Source organism: Musa acuminata, unplaced genomic scaffold (genome assembly GCF_036884655.1).
Source record: "Musa acuminata AAA Group cultivar baxijiao unplaced genomic scaffold, Cavendish_Baxijiao_AAA HiC_scaffold_52, whole genome shotgun sequence".
NCBI classification, from domain to species: Eukaryota; Viridiplantae; Streptophyta; class Magnoliopsida; order Zingiberales; family Musaceae; genus Musa; species Musa acuminata.
Window position 1 is genome coordinate 62,537 of NW_027020334.1, and position 20,542 is coordinate 83,078.

At 38.9% G+C, this 20,542-nt stretch overlaps 1 pseudogene; it reads right to left on the reverse strand.

Moving 5' to 3' along the window:
* Positions 1–360: 360 nt before the first annotated feature.
* Positions 361–5,033, reverse strand: LOC135654193 (probable protein phosphatase 2C 59; annotated as a pseudogene).
* Positions 5,034–20,542: the final 15,509 nt, after the last annotated feature.

Sequence of the window (20,542 nt, forward strand, 5' to 3'; positions counted from 1 at the left end):
TTATTCTAACAAAAGTGAAAACAGCATGATACAGACTCCACTAAACCATTACAGATAACAAAGCGATAACAAAGATCAAGCAGACAATTTGTACCTATTGCTGCTCGGTTGTGTTATCAAGGCTAGCCAAGAAACTGTACCACGACACCAAGTGATGTTGTCAGAACTACCCCTTTGATAGGCCTCCTGTAACAGTTTCTTTGCTGCTTGTTCTGGATCTTGTAGGGGTTTGACAATAGCTACCACCGCCTCCTGAATTTGGAACCAAATGAAAAAGAAAGGGTTCAATCTTCGGAGATGATATTTCAGGTACCTACTTTTTTTTTTGTTTTTTGTTATTTTCTTCTTTTAAAGTATACCTCATTCGTTCGTGACAACATCCCACAATCAGTCACTTGCAAGGATGAGGAATTCGAGAGATCCATCAACCGCTTCCACCTGCATTCAACAGTAGTCGAAGCAGTCAAAGGCATTACTGTCAGATGATGATATGTCTCGAGTCTTGAAGACAATAACATTGTAGGAATAAAGTGATAGGTCAGAGATCAAACATGAATTTCTGGATCTGCGACAACAAACTGTTTCAGGTGCCTATCACCAAATGCACGAGAAACGGCAAGAACACCACCGACACGCCATGTCCCTGCAGTTACAGTTGATCAGTATTTATATAACGAAATGATCTAAACTGATAAAAAATGATGGAGGAGATCAAGTACCAGCCCACATTACAAAGCCCCCAGCATCCTCAATCCTTTGCTCTCTCATCTGTTTGGTCAGGCTTGTGATCCCTTGAGACAGCTATAGCTGCAAAAGTTACAAAAAATAGCGTGAGCCGAGTTCCTAGTAAAGAACTAAACTTTTAAGAGGCTCAATCAATAATTCAATACAAGATTCTGGTGATTGTATTCTATTTCAGATACTGAATTTGTTAAAAACAGAACCTTCAAGCACATCCAGAGAAAATCATCTCCATATTATCACCATCAAAATAGAGTGATTGGTTTAATTATGAGAGCTCACATCAACCAAGTACCACAACAGGTTGATTTGCCAGGTCTCTGTTGTTCAAAGTACCAAGAACTGGCTTTTGACCATGATGCACGAGGGACAAAAGGTTTCTTTCTCTAAATTACCAAGCAATCAGAAGAATTGCCGTTGCAATCTACTGCACAAACTAGAAGCAAAACTTACCATATGGGGAACAAAAGACTTTTTTCTCTAAATTATGAAGCACCCAGAAGTTCGTTTGGTCAACTACTCTATCATGATCAGAAAATTGCTTTTGCAATATATTGTAAGAACCAAGAAACAGAACTTGCAAGTAAAATGGGTGCTCTACAAGAAATTGGCACAACTGTTTGCCTCAGAAAAGGACTTGTTGCAACTGATGCCACTGAAAAACCAAGAATCAGATGTTTGTATCAAGAGGTTCATAGAATACATAAACTTTTGTATTAATTGAGCACAAGTTGAGATGCCAAACTCGATTTAACAAAGAAAAAGTGGGAAAAAAAAAACAACGAAAATTAGAACCACAAGCAGCTTTTAATATGCTAAATAAAAAGTCTTTATTAGTTACAATTTTCAAGATAACTGGATCGAGTGATGCAACAAATTCTAGATTGATTTTTCGACCCAATCAATTGAAATGAGAAGAGATTGCATGGATATCTTATAAAGAATACAGAACAACCTCAACGGGCATAAGAACAAACATAAACAACAGGATTCAATGACAACAAGTATGTCAACAGCACCACACAGTACTGTTTATTGCCATTCATAAATCAATCAGAAATTTGAATCTAGTTAGAAGGCAATAATCTCAAACTAAAGATGACCACATATAGTAATTGAACCATGAGATGAACAAATGGGCAAGCAAACATCCAAACAAAAGCAAATGGTAGATCACGGATAATGATTATGGAAATATGTAAAATGTTAAATACCAAGCTCTACATACATGAGGGATGATTTTTGATAAAAAATATGTAAATTTGGCAAGAAAAAATAATGGAGACACAATAATATCTACCTAAAGTTCCATATAAAAAATATATTCTTTAACACTGAACAAAACAAATAATGGAGAAATATGCTTATGACAAGCTTCAGGATTAAGGAAACATCAACTTCCATTGTCATCCTGTTTTGTCATTGGCGTGAATAGTTAAACTCCCGATCGTCGAAGTCTACGATTAGATGGTTTTGACAAGGGTCAATTCCAGAATGCAAGAAATATAACCAACAAAATGTGGACTGGAGGATAAAAGACCGTAGAATAATAAATCACACCAATAAAAATCCCATTTGTAGATTCCAAGACATGTCATACATCTAAAGTGGTACCAAAACCTACTATGTACAGCGCTAAATGGAAAGTTTCATCAAGGAACAACACTCAAGCGATGAACAAAAAATAGTTCTTAGATCATACATTAAAGACAAGATAACATGACTAAACTATTAGTATACAATTTCACCAAAAGTATGTAGCTATGAAACCACTGTAGCATCGATAAGTCATAAAGACATTAAGTGCAATGGCTTATAGAAGTAGCATAAAAAAGTGATTATTATTCTTTAAATAATGCTGTGTAAAAATTGGATAACTTAATATTAAGTTTCCAATCCTGTTTAACTTGCTAGTAAACTATTAATCTTCAAATCTCATTTCAAAAAGAGTACATGCAATACGAGAGCGTAATGAACTTTAGCACCTCATCCATCATCAACAATTTAAATCCTCATTTATCACCATAAGTGTGCAGTTTCAGCCATTTCTGAAGATTTTTTCGCAGGTTCAATTCTCCAATTTCAGGCTTAAATTCTGTGAATCCAAACAGGAATATGTTCTCTTTCTCCTTCCTGTCTATACTTTTTTATATTACTATATTTTTGAAGAATCTGAAACTATATGATTATTTGTTTCAATGTGTTCAGTACACCAGAGACACACAGAGCTACTATAGCATTTGGCAGGATCAAGAGAAGGCCAAAAAACTTTGTTGGTCTAGAACCTACATATATCCTAAGAACCTAGATGTCACTGGTGTCACATTCTAAATATTGCTCTTAAATAGGTTGGGTTGTCAGAATACAGTTAGTAAAAAAAAATGCAGTAAACTCCATCTAAATTGAGCCGGTTTAGTTCTAGATTAAGTACAGAAATCCGTTACACATAATTGATGATAAGAGAACTGATTTAAGGATGAGGGGCCTACCATCTCCTCCTCTACATATGACAGCTCTAGAGTCCCCAACATTTGCAACGAGCAAACGATCACCAACAAGGACAGCTGTTGATGCAGTTGAACCCGCCTCTCGGTTCTGGCTGTTCTCAGATTTCAAAAATTCTGCGTCCGTGTGGTTGTATGCATCAGCTGAAGGTAACAGCACAGATGAATTTCATAAGCCAAATATTATTGTTCTCTAAAAGCTCTTTCATAGTACAAAATGCAAATCAGCACCACCTATAGCTGATTTTGTATCGGTAATGAACTTTGGATGCCTGAGTAAGTTGCTGAAGAGGTTTTGTTTAACATACTCTGCTACTTGGGCACCGCCATGACCTACATAACCACTCATCAAAGCATCAAAGTCTAACGTTAGGATATTGAATGTATAAGCAACTCTCCACGAGAGAAATTTACCCTAGAAAAGGATTGAAAGAAGCAAGTTAATGAATGGGTTTTCTATGTCAGTTTTACCAAAAATTTGCAAATACAAAAAAAAAAAAAGATAAGACATTCTAAACATAACAAAGACAACAAAATACTGCAGAAATTTTACCATCAAAGACCCCAAACAAGCCAACAATTTCTCCATCAACGCTGTCAATTCGCGTCTCATAGAAGTCTTCCATCGAAGATCTTTTCCCCGGACAGCTTGCATACCCATAACCAAACTTCCCATCTTGACTGTCTTGAAAGAAATAAGCATGAGTTTTAATGTTAGATTGACACGCAAGAGTAGGATGTTTCTTTACAGCCTACTTTAGGCAACATATTCAACTGCAGATTCAAGAACCACAATTAACAGATAGGAAGCAGTTCTATGAGTTTATTCAGCGTAAAAGAACCATGTTTCCCATGTAAGTTCACACATCCATATCTGACGAACCATCTCATAACTTGTTTGTCAATTATTAAGGATCTAACTTATATTGAATTATTAAGGAATAAACGACTGTTTATACATAAAAAATAAATAAATAAATAAATCTCTTCCAATAACTAGCTAGTTTGTCTTCGAATTAGAACTCAAAATATATGAAGCGAATGCTAGCATAAGATCAGCTCGAAAATCGCACGAGATACGAAACATAAACAAATCTAGAAAAGAATATCGTAAGCCTTAATACGACTTCACAAGGAATAAACGAACGAGACCTGAGTCCTCCCCCGCTGACCGGAGCACCGTCTGCTTGAAGCCCACTGATGGAGTTCAAATACCCCATCTTCCCTCCGAAATATTCGCCCCCCAAACAAAGATCAAAGTGAGGGAAGATCCCACCGAAACCACCGAAACAAGAAGGCCGATCCAATCAGCCTGGAAAGAAACCCATGCCCGATTTCCTCACACTCGAATCAGCCGTCGATCCCCACCGCGACCAAATTCACCCCCTGCAATCGACATCCGATACCCCCTCCCCCCCACAAACGTTTACCACGTCGATCAACGGAAGCAATCTCGAACTCCAAAAAGAAAAGAGGGCAGATGAAGAGATCCTTCACCGAGAGACAGAGAGAGAGAGAGAGAGGAGACGCCGAGCACTGGTTTCGATCGCTGGCAACGGGGAAGAAACGTCGAGGGAGGAAACAACGGATTAATGGTGGGGGGTAGGCGGTGGGTTTTGAGTAGAAGTTAAAATGTATGAATGGATATGCTTAGGTCTCCATTTGGTACCGAAAATAAATAGATAAATAAATACACATGTCTCAAGAAAAATAACTTTAATTGAGCGTTAAAGTATAATTAATTAAGTTTAATTGACTAAATCGAAGATCTAATTAGCAATATATGAGCATACATAACAATGCTATAATAACAATCAAAACTTAAAAGGACAAAAAATGGTTGTAATAAATCATACATTTGTGTGTGAGAGGTCACTTCTATCTTTCCTTTGCGTGCTTGCATTGCTTAAGTGGTTGCCATCACGTAACCGCATGCCATCGTTATACTTGTCGCTTGTTTGGGTGTTCTTTTCGATGCATGATTATTCCATTTCTTATGAGATATATATATATATATCGGGAGGAAGCATAATATAATGCAGCTTAATTCCCGATGGAATTAACGTGATGAACACCGACATTTTCTCGAGCATAGTATATTAACATGATAGAGCTTTTTTTCTGGGGGATTACCGATGAAATCCATGTGGGGAAGACGAGCACGTCGTTGACTTCGATCGGAAGCTGTGGCGAGGATCGAAATGACTCAGGCAGTTGGCAAGTCAACGCCTCAATCCACCAATTTTTAGTGAGGATGAATGCGATGCAAATTCCCTGTTGCATTAATTTGGTGGTATTATATATAAACACAACAATTTTCATATTTATTGACTCGGTCAATCTCTGTAAGTCGATTGTCATTTGCCCCTCGAACAGCAATTTAATGCATATGAATGTGAGGGAATTCTCTCTTTTTTTTTTTTCTCCATAAAAGAGTCTCACGTTTTCAGAAATTTTCCGACATCAATTTTTTTTTTAACCTAATACCGATTACAATATTTTTAATACGATGTTATAGTATTTTAGTAATACCCAAAAAATAATATAATATAATATATTTATAAATATAATTATTTTGAAAATATTATTTTTTACAGTATTTTTATTTTATGTTATAGTATTTTTCATAATATAAAATATTATAACTATATTTTTTATTGCATTGACGATTGTTTCTTAGTATTACTGAAAATACTATAATTGGATCGATTCATCCAACTAGTCCACAGAAAAAGGAAAAAAAGAAAAAAAAAAAAAGGGTAGATAATTGGATATTTCAAGGATTAAGCAAAAAATTAAGCGCTATTAAAAATCTGAAAAATGAGAAGTTTCTTTTTTTAAAATCAATATGTGTATATATTGATTTATATGCTAAGTAAGCGGTGGTGGTTCGCTCGCCCGCGGCACCTCCCTTACGGCTTTCTTATTTAAGTTTCCGCGTCCCACCACCGTGCTTGTATGTATATATATACACATGTTCTTGTCATCCTCTGCGTCTTCTATCGACACAACTTTCTTCTTTAAGGACCGATTACCATATTCATAAACTCTGACCATGAAACTATATATATTTCATATTTATTGTATTAAAATAAAGTGAAAAAAATATCATTCTTCATATATTTTTATGAAAATGATAAATAGTAATTACATTTAAAATTACCATTTGAGATATCATATGAAAACCTCAGTAAGACATTATCCATGATGATAGGGGTAATAATGGCGACATGACGTGTCACGACGACTGCCCCACCTGGGCGCCACTCTGCCCAATGAGGAAGGCAATAACGCTGACTCGACACGCGCTGACGTCATCCACTATCAGGCAACGACTTCCGACCCCGTGCACTTGACCACGACAGGAGAGGACGACGACCGACCCTCGCCCATACCCTGCGACAGTCCGGTTCTCCACGCAACGTTAGTAACAGCGTCAGACGTCGTCAGAGGTACGATCCTGCCTCCCACAGGCGGGCACATCAGGTAACGCTAAACTACCCTATAAATACCCCCGAGTTCTAAACGAAAGGGGGGACTTCTCCACGGCAGAAAACTCCCTTCCACATCATCTGACTTGATCGTCGGAGGGGTCGGGCCGAGCTTCCGACCCGACCTGTGTGCAGGAACGAAGGCAAGGTCGCATCTCCCAGTCACCACGACGAGGCTTCACCCCCCACGCTACGTCCCATTCGGACCGCCGTGACCGGCCACCCCAGTTGTCCCGAGGAGCGCCGCGTCGGATCCCCGCGCATTCGGACCCGAACCAAGCCGCGTCGGCCCCGAGGCCACGGCATACAGTTGTTCCCCGTAACATTTTGGCGCTAGAAGGAGGGCATACTGCCCGAGACCTCCTCGGCCACAGCCTACCCGAGACCTCCTCGGCCACAGCTTGCCCGAGACTTCCTCTGCGCGGCCTGCCCGCCTAAGTAGCTCCTCGGCCACTGCCTGCCCGAGAGCTCCTCGACCCCATGCTGCCCGAGACCACTCCTGCGCGGCCTGCCCGCCTGAGGGGCCTACCACCCCTACAACCAAGCCCAACTTGACCGACGAACCACTACTTGAGGTTCCTCGGCCACCCAGAGCCACCACTGCACATCCAACCCTCGTCAATTGTCAAGCTCCATGATTCCCACACCCCTGGCAATGAACCGGCCTTCGCCCGACAGAGACGGTTCCTTAGAACCGAAGCCATGCCTCGGACTCGCCTTACGGCAACCGACGCATAACTTCCATTGGGGGGGGAATATGATGAGGGTAATAATGGCGATAAGACTCGGGCTGACGTCAGCTGTCTCGGATGACGCATCGCCCCTCGGTTGACCTGACAACACCTGGTCAAACAAGACCAGAACGCCAACCGAGGCACGTCACTATCCTACAGGAGCCCAGCCCCTCACGTGACGCCAACACTAGTGTCAGACGCTACCGGGAGTTCGATCCTGCTCCCTGCTAGCAGTCCTACGCACCACCTTCACTATAAAAACCCTTGCATGCCAAGGGAGAAAAGGAGGGAGAGGACAACACAAAAACACCCTCAAAACCACTCCACTCCACATCACTAACTTGATCGTTGGAAGGGTCAGGCCGAGCTTCCGACCCGACCTGTGTGCAGGAACGAAGACGAGGCGCCTCTCACCGGACGCACAGGCGAGGAGCCCCTTCCCAGAGGAAACGGCGACCCCCCTCCACGACCGAACCGACCCGAGCCGGCGACCTCTACAGTCCCGAGGAACCCCCCTGGGAGATCCCCGCCATTCGGACCCAGAACAAACCGCGTCGGCCCCGAGGCCACGGCGTAAAGTTGTTTGCACTAACACATGACATCTAACGTATCGAGAAAAAAAGAGGGAAAAGGAAGCAGAGGTTACTTGGTGTTCGGGGTTTTAGCATCATCCCATTTGAATCAAGATTTCGGTACTTTTTTTTGCCGGACAAGACTTCCTGAGATCTGACCACTGAATTAACCGACGATGAGTGATCTAATTATGAAGTTGCATGAGTTTTTTGCCTTTCCAAATCTAACTACAGATATAATTCCATTAAAGATTCTTATCTGTTGGGCACATAGCGCATTAGTTCAGCCCATAATGCTTTAATAACTCATAGCTCATATTAGTATTTTCTTTTCTTTTAACATAAATCCTAACTTTTTTAATCTAAACGTGTGCAGGTAAGGTTGAAAAAAGAGGACAATGACGATTGTGGACGAGGTTGAGAAGAAAAAAAAAAAAAGAAAGGAGAAACTGTAATATTGGCAATTAAGGGCAAAAAAAAAAAAAAAAAAAAGAGAGATGAAGATGAGAATAATGCAGAGGTTCCTTTTATGACTTAAAGCATGCGGTAAGTATTATTTAGTATGTTATATTTCTTTTTTTTCTTAAATTTCAAAGCATATGAATTCGTTGCCGACGTTGTATAGAGTGCAGATTGGTTATAGTTGCCGAATGACAAGATGTTGTTGCTCGACAGGGAACGCATGCATGCATGCATGCATATGAATCAACTAAACAATCCTCTTCTCTTTCAGGACATGTGAACTTTTTCTTGCACAACCTGTTTACTTTGCAGAACCTGTCTATGATATGTTATACCTTCTCGTAACAATTTTAATATTGTCTCCCAAGAAATCATTTCTTGCTGTTTCATTCACAATGGCAGAAAATTCTACTAACAGAAAACCCTCTATTTCATGATATTTAATCGTAGCATTGGACACATGAAAGACAAAAATTTTCATTCAACTTCTCTTCTCTTATCTACGAACAGTTCCTCTTCTTCACCGCATGGCCGAAGCGTATTAGAGTAAGGGATCAATAGTGGGTAACTGCATCCCAGCGATCCCAGCTTCTTGAGTTCTCCATCCTTTATATCATAGCTATATGCCTCGCTATCTACGGTGAAAACAAGTGACGTGGTCATCGCCACCTCTCTCAGCACGACGCAGCTCACGTTGGGGGGTTCCCTGAACCCTATCTGGCCCAAGCTCACCTCATGCACCCTTACCCATCCTGGCGGACCGTCGTTTGTCTTCCTCAGCAGCCACAGTCCGATCACCCAAGTACACATTTCGTAATGGATTAGGCACAGCGACTTCCCCTCCCACTTGCCTATTCCGATCGTGTCCAAGTAGGCGACGGCTGCTTCTTTCGGCAGAGGGATGATCTGCGTGCGCTCCTTCCTCACATCAAAGGCGACGACATAGTGGTCGATCCTCTCGTACGATTTCGAATGTGACGATGCCCAGAATACGACGTCGTCGCAGACCACCGGGTGCTCCAAATGTAGTTCCATCCGACCGAAGTCGAGTTCCTTGTCCATCGTCCACACCCTCGCAGACGAGTCATAGACCTGACAGCGGTGCAACGAGCTCCCTTCTGGGGTCCGTGAAAGGTAGACCAACTTGTAGCTTTTCGTCACCCCATCTCCATCGTTCATGAATCTCACCGCGATGCCGATGCCGCCCCATGTCCAATACTTGCTCGGCGGGGAGGGCAGCTGGCACCGAGTCCCACGGGCCGGGTTGTAGACGCATAAGGCATCATCTTTGTTATGCAAGACAAAGACGAGGCCACCCGCTGACCCAAGGATTACGACTTTCCTGTAGGACAAGAATTCGAGGCTGCTTCTGGGCACACCGGCGTAGGGGTCAATGAGGAAGAAGGGCCCAGGAATGTTGCGGATGTGGGGAAAGAAGCCGGAGATGACATTGTTGTGGTACGTCTGTGAAAGGAGAAAATGAGAATCTGATGAGAGCTGGCGAAAGGTCTTGCAAACAGAGAGGAGCCTAAAGAAGGTCTTTGCTGGGAGGTAGGAGAGGATCTCTGCCAGCAGGTTATCGGGAAGGGGACGACCGCTACTTCCGAGGTTGATGCTATGACTGCTATTGAGCATACCATCCATTCCAACCATCAGAGATTTGGAAAAGTACAACTGTCCATTATATAGAGAATAGAGAAGGCCGATGACTCTTAGTGTGAGAAGATATCGAACTTTCATCATCTGAAACTGAGAAATGTTTCGAGGACCGATTACCATATTCATGGACTCTTTCCATGAAATTATATATATATATATATATATATATATATATATATATATATATATATATATATATGTATATTATATATATATATATATATTCATATTTATTGTATTACATTAAAGCTAAAAACATATCATCTTCATATATTTTTGTGAAAATGACAATAAGTAATTACATTTAATATTACCATTTCAGACATCATATGAAAATAGTAGTTAATTATTAGATTTAGTGTGATCCTTCTAAGCACTCTCCTCTGTTAGACATTATCCATGATATCTAACTTGCCAAGTAAATGATAAAATTGATTTGAATTAAGAGCCTTAGTTATCACTAAGATCAATAGATAGTGAAAAGATCATTAAATTGCTCACGTTGCCTCTGATCACTACTTTTTCATAATTCAAATAAAGAAAATAATCATCTGAAAAAAAAAGCCATTTTTAGTTTCAAAATTTTCAGATAAACATAAGGATGCTAAAGATACAATAGTTGTGTGAGGGATTATTTTACTACTGATTTTGAATGTTTAAGGGTATTTTTAATTTATAGAATTGCTAATTTTTAAGGAATCTTGAAAAAAGAACATTCGACACTCGAGTAAATTGAAGACTTCCAAGTTAAGAATGCCAATATGAGCCTTAATTAAGAGTCTTAAGAATCAATCCACTTCAAACCATTTTTAGATAAATTAATTTGAGATGGTAGATTATGATACGAACAAAATGGACAAATGAGGGGTGACCATAACACCAAATCTTATCGCAATGTGACTTACATGAGTGTAGGACAAAAGCAAAATCCAATGTATTCGGGAAGATAGTGAGATTTGTTACAAGGATGATCAAATTAGGGTCGAAGTTGTGTCTTTTACTCCAATTTTTGGAATTAATCGATTACTCAAACTTGGCCTACTCTACATATAATTTCTAATCTTAACTTTTCATACCCTTTGAATATAAGTAAATTTAAGATTTTCTAAGATCTATGGATTTTGGTAAAAAAGACTCGATCTAGATGACTACATAATTGAATTATTTAGTGGATGTTGGAATATCATAATGGTCCAACTGATTTTAATTTCATCATTTTCATCATAGGTGTATGCTTATTGATGATTGACTAAAGTTTTTCTTTTTCTTTTACTGATGCAAGACTCATAAAGTTATAAGTGGTTTTTAATCAATGTTATTATATAATTTAAATTATAAAATTCTTCCTAAAATCTTAATTGAACTTTTATTCCCCAAATTATCTCTCATGGGCAAACAATTTTTTACAATTAGCCAACGTTTAAGAGAATATTCTATCGACATAGGAGATTGTTGTTTTGGAGGTACAAATCTAGGGTAAAAGTCCTTTAGTGATAATTAAAATAAAAATTAAAAAAAAAAAAACTTATGATAAATTATTTATTATCCCTCGATATGCTTTCATTCATTCATTCTGAAAATTGACCTTAGAGCTATTAAAGTAGCGAACCTTTGTCTTTTTATATTTATGTCATTATTACCCAAGTTGTTACATAAATTCTAAACCATGATTCCTCCCCATAAAATGCTTATTTCTGATTTTGATTGTAAAATTTTACAGATTCAACGATAACTTGATGATTAGAATGTTATGTTGTCTATTCAAATGAGGTAACTAAATCAAATTATGCATGATGACCAATATACAATAATTTATCTTTGTTTCTTGGATAACGAGAAGCCGAAATGATGAATTTAGTCAGGAATATTTTATTTATATTAATTTTTTAGTTATAAATTGTTACATTATACAAGAAAGAATATTACCACATTTAGGATTTTTTTCATTGGATTATAACATCATTCCATATATCAAAAGTCAAATAAATAAATATCACATTATTAATATATATAAATAATAAATATTTATTATAATTTTTTATTTATCAAAATATAAATTAAAAGTAGTCATAGGTTTTATTTAGAAATATAGTGATACTAACTCAAAAATAACTCAAAAATAAAATTCAACTAGCCCTAGTTAAAGGAATATTTGTTCTCAATTGAAATTTGGTATAGTATTATTGGTTGGTTACTTTAAAATTTTAAAATAAAGTAAAAAAATTCCGTAATACGAGGAGGAACCTTTATAAGGCAACTATAAAATAAATATATATTCAAAAGTTAATCATCATATTGACATATATCAAATGCTCGAAGGCATACTCGGAGGAACCTTTATAAACTCACAATAGTGAATGAAAATAAATCCATATTACACTCCTAACAACATAAATAATAGTATCTCTTACTCGTCAAAGTAAGGACATGTTGTTGAATCTCGGATTTTGATGATGAAATCAATTGATGTGTTTGTGATCTAATATGCATTTAAGTAACGCAGGACTAGCTTCGATCATAAAAGGCAAATTGATTAAAGTAGGAGAAATCAAACGTTAGGCCAAAGAGAACATATTAGAAGATTGGACGTCGGCTGGAGGATCGATCGACGTGTCGGTAGAAGGCTTCGTGTCATGAATTTAGGCATCGGGTTGAAGGATCAGACTTTACGCCAAGGAGATTGGAAGTTGCAAGAATCAACATGTCGATTGGGCAATACATCGAAGGATTGGACGAAGTGTCAGATGAACCAATGACATGTCGGACAACATAGGATTCGCTTGTAATCGACTATGTCTAGATTGAGTTAGTTTAGAGTCTAATTGAGTCAATTTAGAATGTAATTAGGTCAACTCAATTAGGGGATAATTAGGCATAAGTTAGGGCTGAGTTGGGTCGAATGGAATACCCACTCAGCCACTTAGAACCATGCTAGGCAGTGGCACCACCCATGGTGGGTGATAGAACCACTTGAAGCTCAACCTCCGAGGAGGTCCAGTCGATGGTACCGCCCAAAGTTGGCAGTGGTATCATCGGCCATAAAAGCTATCAAGCGATGTTACCACTAGAGCCTAGTCTCCGAGGCTCTGTCAAGTGGTGGTACCGCCAATATCCTAAAAATTGAGAATGAGACACTTTTAGGCTTCAATTTTTAATCTGTTTGGAGCCTATAAATACCTTTATCATCCCTGTTCAGATCACACAAGAATTGAGAACAAAAACAAAGATAAATTCTGTTGTAATCTTATGAGAGTTCTCCTTCTATAGTCTAAGGTTGATTTTTATTTAAGAGAGGAGTAAGTGGGGGTGTAAAGGTTCTCTCCTCAACTTGTCAAAAAGAGAATTGAGTTGTACGGGTAGTTGATCTTCGGTAATGGAAGCCGGTGGTCTCAACGAAAGAGCAATCAGAAGTGGACGTAGATCACGATAACCGAACTACTATAAAAATCTGGTTTGAATTTACTTCTTACTATTTACCTTTATTGCAAACTAAATTCATACTTTCACTAAGCTTCCGTACGCTTTCCAAGTTAATATTTTTTCGATACGATTTTTCATCGAACAAAATTTTTAAAACCAGTGATTTTAACGAAAGCACTAATTCACCCCCCCTCTTAGTACCGACTCAATCATAACACACGTTCTATCCAATAATAGATATAATAACTATCCGATCGTCATGTCTTATAACCTGTTAATCCTCAAAGGGAATCACCCTACCTGTCCTTAGTAGGAAAATAAAATCGTCTTATAACATGTTATGTCTATATAGAAATGAAATAATACATTGAAACATTTAAAGTTATCTTTCAAATATCATTAATGTTAAATAACATCAATTAGCTATCAATCAACTTGTATTATAACTCAATGTTTCAATTGAACTCGATTTAACTAGAACCTAATTTAATCGATCTCTAATCCTCATTTAATCGATTTTGAGAAGAGGTTACTTGGTGTTCTGGGTTTTAGCATCATCCCATTTGATTCAAGATTTCGATACCTTTTCTTGCCGGACAAGACTTTCTTGACCACTGAATTGCTCAGAATTAACCGACGATGAGTGATCTAATTATGAATTTGCATGAGTTTTTTTTTTCCAAATCTAACTACAGATATAATTCCATTAGAGATTCTTATCTATTGGGCAGATAGCTCATTAGTTCAGTCCATAATGAGCTTTAATAACTCATAACTCATACTAGTATTTTTTTTTTCTTTTAACATAAATCCTAACTTTTTTTAATATAGACGTGTGGCAGGTAAGGTTGAAACAAAAGGACAATGAAGATTGTGGACGAGGTTGAGAAAGAAAAAAAAAAGAAAAAGGAGAACCTATAATATTGGCAATTAAGGGTAAAAAAAATAAGAGAAGAAAAAAAGAATGAAGATGAGAATAACTCAGAGGCTCCTTTTATGACTTAAAGGATGCAGTAAGTATTATTTAGTATGTTATATTTCTTTTTTTTCTTACATTTCAAAGCATTATTCGTTTTTGTACACTAATAGTATGTTATTCGTTGTCTCCTCTCTTGAAATCGAACAAATCCCAAAAAGTTATATAGACAAGATGTTGTCTATCTAAGATTGTATAGTGCAGATTGGTTATAGTTGCAGAATGACAAGATGTTGTTGCTCGACAGGGAACGCATGCATGCATGCATATGAATCAACTAAACAATCCTCTTCTCTTTCATGAACTTTTTCTTGCACAACCTGTTTACTTTGCATTATTAAGTCAAAGTGAATTTGTCTATGATATGTTATACCTTCGCATAACAATTTTAATATTGTCTCCCAAGAAATCATTTCTTGCTGTTTCATTCACAATAGCAGAAAATTCTACTAACAAAAAACCCTTTATTTCATGATGATAAGGCATATTTTGTATTCCCGTCACGTCACAACCTCTGTCGCATCACGCCCCCACCAAGTCGGCACGAGAGTACCTCCCTGCACCGGGTTGGGACCTATACCGAGATGCACTCCCTCGTCAAGTATCGTCCCGAAAAACTCGGGGCATTCCAGGCACGTTCCGTGCATTCCGGACGTGCGACCACACAAAGGTACCATCTCGCAACTTGAGGATCGTTCACCGTATCAAATCCACGTACGACCGATCCTCGCATAATAGTATAAAAGCCCTTGACCGACATCTGGCCATGGGATGACAAAAAAAGGGGAAAAGGTAACCACCAACTTATTCTACGAGGGGCCAAAGTTGGAAACCCGCCGACGAGGGCCTTATGTGCTGGAGCTCGATCGCCTCCAGAAGCGCGACCGCCCCGATCGAAGTGGCACCTTCCCGGAAGACGATGGTAGCGTCCCAACTTCCTGACGTAATCGACCTCAACACCTCGTCCCATCGATCGTGAACTCCCGACATTAACCTGTGGATCAAGACCCCATCGGCGACGACGCATCAGGTCACATTTAATCGCAGCATTGACACAAGAAAGATAATTTTTCATTCAACTTCTTTCTCTTATCTACGAGAATGTATACATAATAGGAAATACAAACAAAAAGAAGGTCTCTTCACGTTGTTTCGAACAGTTCCTCTTCTTCACCGCATGGCCGAAGCGTATTAGAGTAAGGGGTCAACGGTGGGTAAGGGCATTCCAGCGATGCCAGCTTCTTGAGTTCTCCATCCTTTATATCATAGATATATGCATCGCTTTCTACGGTGAAAACAAGTGACGTGGTCATCGCCACCTCACTCAGCACGATGCAGCTCACCTTTGGGGTTTCCCTGAAACCTAACTGGCCCAAGCTCACCTCATGCGCCCTCACCCATCCTGGCGGACCGTCGTTTGTCTTCCTCAGCAGCCACAGTCCGATCACCCAAGTACACGTTTCGTAATGCATTAGGCACAGCGACTTCCCCTCCCGCATGCCTATTCCGATCGTGTCCGAGTAGGCGACGGCTGCTTCTTTCGGCAGAGGGATGATCTGCGTACGCTCCTTCCTCACATCAAAGGCGACGACATACTGGTCGATCCTCTCGTTCGAGAACGAATGTGACGATGCCCAGAACACGACGTCGTCGCAGATCACCGGGTGCTCCAAATGTAGTTCCAACCGACCGAAGTCGAGTTCCTTGTCCATCGTCCACACCCTCGCAGACGAGTCATAGACCTGACAGCGGTGCAACTTACTCCTTACTGGGTGCCGTGAAAGGTAGACCAACCTGTAGCTTTTCGTCACCCCATCTCCATCGTTCATGAATCTCACCGCGATGCCACCCCATGTACAATACTTGCTCGGCGGGGAGGGTAGCTGGCACCGAGTACCACGGGCCGGGTTGTAGACGCATAACGCACCATCTTTCCTATGCAACACAAAGACGAGGCCACCAGCTGACCCAACGATTTTGCCTTTGCGGAACAAGAATTCGAGGCGGCTTCTGGGCACACCGGCGTAGGGGTCAACGAGGAAGAAGGGTCCAGAAAAGTCGCGGTCGTGAGGAAAGAAGCCGGAGATGACATTGTTGTGGTACGACTGTGAAAGGAGAAAATGAGAATCTGATAAGAGCTGGCGAAAGGTCTTGCAAATAGAGAGGAGCCTAAAGAAGGTCTTTGCTGGGAGTTAGGAGAGGATCTCTGCCAGCAAGTTATCGGGAAGGGGACGACCGCTACTTCCGAGGTTGATGCTATGGGTGCTATTGAGCGTACCATCCATTCCAACGATCAGAGATTTGAAAGAGTCCAACTTATTGTCCATTATATAGAGACAATAAGTAATATATATATATATATATATATATATATATATATATATATATATATATATATATATATATATATCATATTTATTGAATTATAATAAAGGGAAAAACATATCATTTTCATATATATTTTTATGAAAATGGCAATAAGTAATTACATTTAATATTATCATTTCAGACATCATATGAAAATGGAAGTTAATTATTAGATTTAGTGTGATCCTTCTAAGCACTCCCCTCTGTTAGACATTATCCATGATATCTAACTTGTCAAGTAAATGATAAAATTGATTTGAATTAAGAGTCTTAGTTATCACTAAGATCAATAGATAGTGAAAATATCATTAAATTGCTCACGTTGCCTCGGATCATTACTTTTTCCTAATTCAAATAAAGAAAATAATCATCTGAAAAAAGAAGAAGCCATTTTTAGTTTCAAAATTTTCAGATAAACATAAGGATGCTAAAGATAGAATAGTTGTGCGAGGGATTATTTGACTACTCATTTTGATTGTTTTAGGGTATTTTTAATTTATGGAATTGCTAATTTTTAAGGAATCTTGAAAAAAAGAACCTTTGACACTCGAGCAAATTAAAGACTTCCAAGTTAAGAATGCTAATATGAGCCTTAGTTAAGAGTCTTAACGATCAATCCACTTCAAACCATTTTTAGATAAATTAATTTGAGATGGTAGATTATGATTAGGATAAAATGGACAAATGCAGGGTGATCATAACACCAAATCTTATCCTACTGTGAATTACATGAGTGTAGGACGAAAGCAAAATCCAACGTATTTGGGAAGATAGTGAGATTTGTCACAAAGATGTTCAAATTAGGGTAGAAGTGGTGTCTTTTACTCCAATTTTTGGAATGAATCGATTGCTCAAACTTGGCCTACTCTACATATAATTTCTAATCTTAACTTTTCATACCTTTTGAATATAAGTAAATTTAAGATTTTCTAAGATCTATAAATTTTGGTAAAAAGACTCAATCTAGATGACTATACAATTGAATTATTTAGTGGATATTGGAATATCATAATGGTCCAACTGATTTTAATTTCATCATTTTCATCATAGGTGTATGTTTATTGATGATCGACTAAAGTTTTTTTTTAACCAATATTATTATATAATTTAAATTATAAAATTCTTCTTAAAATCTTAATTGAACTTTTATTCCCCAAATTATCTCTCATGGGCAAAATTTTTTTACAATTAGCCAATATTTAAGATAATATTCTATCGACATAGGAGATTATTGTTTCGAGGTGGTAAAGGTTCTTTAGTGATAATTAAAAAAACATATTAATTATCCCTCAATGTCCCAAACTTATTTATTATCCCTCCATATGCTTGCATCATTCATTCTAATTTAGTCGGGGCATATGAACTTTTTCTTGCACAACCTGTTTACTATGCGTTATTAAGTGAATTTGCCTATGATATGTTATACCTTCTCATAACAATTTTAATATTGTCTCCCAAGAAATCATTTCTTGCTGTTTCATTCACAATGGCACAAAATTCTACTAACAAAAAACCCTCTATTTCATGATATTTAATCGCAGCATTGGACACAAGGAAGACAACATTTTTCATTCAACTTCTCTTATCTTATCTACGAGAATGTATACATAATAGGAAATACAAACAAACAAAAAAAGTCTCTTCAGGTTGTTTCGAACAGTTCCTCTTCTTCACCGCATGGCCGAAGCGTATTAGAGTAAGGGATCAACGATGGTAAATGGCATTCCTGCAATGCCAGCTTCTTGAGTTCTCCATCCCTTATACTGTAGGTGTATGCATCTTCATGTGTGGCGAAAACAAGTAGCGTAGTCGTCGCCACCTCACACAGCATGGTGGACAGCACGTTGAGTGGTTTCTTGAACCCCATCCGGTCCGAGCTTATCTCATGCGCCGTCACCCAGCGTATCCCACCGTTGTTACTCTTCTCCAGCAGCTCTAGAGCGAACACCCGAGAAGACAGACGGTAATGAATCAGGCAAACCGACTTTCCCTCCCACTTGCCGATCCCAATGGTGTCGGAGGGATCGATGTTCATTCTTTCCGGCGGTCGGATGATCTGCGTGCACTCAGTCCTCAGGTCGAAGGCGACGACGTACGCATTAATCATCCTGCACGTTTCCCGCGCCGACACCCAGAATATGGTCTCGTCGTGGACCACCGGGTGATCCAAATCTATTGCGCCCCCTCCAAAGTCGAGACGCTTGTCCATCGTCCACTTCTTGGCCACCGAGTCGTAGACCTGGCAGCGGCGCAACGAGTACCACACCCAGGTTGATGAGAGGTACACCAGCTTGTAGTCTTTCGTCATGTCCCCATCGTTCATGAAGTTCACCGCGATGCCACCCCCCGGACACAAGTCCGAAGGTGCGCGTAGATGACACCGAGTCCTACGAGCCGGGTTGTAGACATATAAGCTACGGGTGGCCGCCCGGCGGTTGTCGTGCATGACGAAGACAAGGCCGTCAGCTGACCCAAGGATGAAGCCGTTGTTCTTGCTCAAGAATTTGCCAAAGGTTCTTGGCACGCCGGCGTAGGGGTCAACGAGGAGAAAGGAATTGAAGGCATTGCGGATCTTGACGAAGAATCCGGAGACGGCTTTGCAGAGATCTGATTGTGAATGGAGGAAATCAGACTTTTCCGAGAGCTCGTGGAAGGACTTACAGACAGGTTGGAGTCTGAAGAATGTCTTCGCGGGGAGGTAGGACAGGATCTCTTCGTGCAAGTCGTCGGGAAGCCGACAGCTTCCGGTTACGGGCTTCTCCTCACCCACGATGCCGATCTCGAGCGGAGGGTTCATCGCTGCAGCAAGAAATCTAGATTCGAAAACTGTATAAGAAATCTCACTGTGTATATATATACACACTTTAAACGTAGATATATATATATGTATCAAGATATACACATATCAATATATATATATATATATATATTTATATTTATATGTATATATCTATCTATCTATCTGTCTCTCTATCCCTCTCTGTCTACATATATATATATATATATATATATATATAGAGAGAGAGAGAGAGAGAGAGAGAGAGAGATATAGATAGATATATACATATATATACATAGATAGATATATATATATATATATATATATATATATATATATATATATATATATATATATATATATATATGTGTGTATATATATGTATATATCTATCTATCTATTTCTCTATCCCTCTCTCTCTCTCTCTCTCTCTCTCTCTCTATATATATATATATATATATATATATATATATATATATATCTATGTATATCTATCTATCTATCTATCTATCTTAACATTGGTCTTTTTTTTGACATGAGTTGAGTGCAACGCGAAGACACACACGTTGAAAGATGCATGCCTCGTTAGCAGCTCGTGTAGACGTTCTTCTCTTTATTTTGGTACTTCAACATCACCAAGAAATCATATTTTGGTCATATTGTCTATCTCTGCAAGCTATATGTGCTCATTATTGTTTCTGAGTTTCGTAAGCGATTTGTTTTTTTGTGATACATACATACATACATACTTTTTACCATTTATAAATAGGGATGTTTTTTGTTGGGGCCATACTCGACTGAAAATCCAATTGGGGTCTGAATCTGATAAGCTTTTGG